The sequence below is a fragment of the Gymnodraco acuticeps genome, unplaced genomic scaffold (assembly GCF_902827175.1).
Source record: "Gymnodraco acuticeps unplaced genomic scaffold, fGymAcu1.1, whole genome shotgun sequence".
Taxonomy (NCBI): Eukaryota; Metazoa; Chordata; class Actinopteri; order Perciformes; family Bathydraconidae; genus Gymnodraco; species Gymnodraco acuticeps.
The window spans coordinates 220,009-221,981 of NW_022989798.1; positions in this window are offsets into that span (position 1 = coordinate 220,009).

Consider the following 1,973-nt stretch of genomic DNA (forward strand, 5'->3'; position numbering starts at 1 on the left):
TTCTCGATTCCATACCTGTTCATATTTATTGTTATTTTGTATAACTATAATAATAATAATAATAATATAAAAGATGTGCCTTGGAAGTATGTGTTTACTTTGATGGTGACCAAACCCCTTCTCAGGCATGCCGGGTAATCTGTGACGTTTCGCTCTCTCAAAAGTTGGGCCATTTTATCATCATGCGCCAATGAGCAACTCTCATAGGAATGAATGAGGCCCCGCCTCCCACGCTGTATCCAGTTGTTATTATACATCCATGGCTTCACTGCACCCGCTCATCAGATGCAAGGTGACAGTGAAAGGAGGGGGGGTGCCTGAATCAGCAAGATCAATAAGCAGATTTTTACATTGTGCCCGCCCTGGTAAACCAAATGCCCCCCCACAGATGTATGTCTGCCGCTGGGTCTAACTCGCCCTCCACCTTCCTGTAGAAAAGCTTCTATGAATTAATATCCATTAGCGCAGCTAGCTAACACCAGATGCTAACAACAATCCCTGTAACCGGTGCACTCGTAGTCCTAAAATCTGTTTTTAGAATTTGCAACAGAATGAGCAAATATCCAGGCAGAAATCATTCGGAATCAGGGAACCATAGTTCAGATAGTTCATGCTCTCTGCATTGAAACACAACAGTAACAGAGTGTAGAGCCCTTTAAAGCGTATCATGTGGATGCAGCTTCAAGGTTAGCTTAGCTTCTGTTCACTCTCTTCCCTCCTCATTGGTGGTCATTCAGCCTCCTCAGGGGGTTTGGTCCTGCAGGTCTGTCTCAATGGCGGGTGGTTGGAAAATGGTTAGGCAATGATTATCTCTACGTCCACTGCAGTTAATCCAATCATCATGCTTCCTTCTCCATGTTTATGACTATCTCTGTCACATTTTCCAGTCTAAAAGAAAGCAAAAGGAAATTAAAGCGCAAAAATGATTCACATCAAAAAAGAAAAACATGACAAAACACAGATGTTACCATTACACCAATGGAAACTCCGATATGATTGTGACACAGGGGTAAGGATACTATTTAAACATATGAGTACTTACTTTAGTTTGGTCAGTTTAAATGTCTATGGTTATATGGACTATGTTAATACCACTTTTTCAATCATCTTCAAATAGATGTTAAGTCTGCTGAAATGAATAATTGTTGTGTCAATGATTGTTGTGTTTTTTGAACATTGTTTGTCTGTAAATCAGAGTTACTTGATTACTAAATTGTGCTACTTGATTAACCCTAATTTGTCCTGTTGGGAATTAACTAATCATAAATGATTGTGGGCTTAAACACTGTACATCTATGGATGTATTACATTGCCTCTTTTTCAGCACTGTCCGATACGGTTGACTTCTTGACAACTCTAACACATTTGAATGCTTAACCCACATGACCTCAGTCAGAGATAAGGAGCTCAAACTCCTATCTATATATGATTCACCTGCACCTTTGTCAGATCGTTGTATGGGAGGCTGTAAGAGATTTGCTCTCCTGATATATGTTGTGTCAAAGTCTGCCGTGAGGTCAAGTCATGACAGGTGGAAGCAATAACAGTTCTCTCGTTTTTTGTCCGGTGTCGTCAGCTTCAGTCAGCAAAGACAACAAACAACAACATCCATACAAGAACTGTAGTTCATATTGCTTCTCTATTTCTTGAATCTGTAATCCAGATAATGTTTGAATGTGATCACAAATCCAAACATCAATCCAGCTTCTTGTGGACTTCCGGTTGGACGAACATGTGAGGGCTGCATTGTCTCGTTCTCCCACGACTTTACTTTCTACATTTAATTTAAAACCACCGAAGTTGAGTTAAACCCGTATTGTGTGAACATAATTTGGACTATAAATCAGAACAAGCCGATGTGATGCTGAAACCTGCGTTGAAAACGGAGACGAAACAGGCAAAAAAGACCGAAACTGCTGTCTCAATTGCTAGTGAAGTTGCTGGTGTGGACATGGCTAGCATAATTAGCCTGC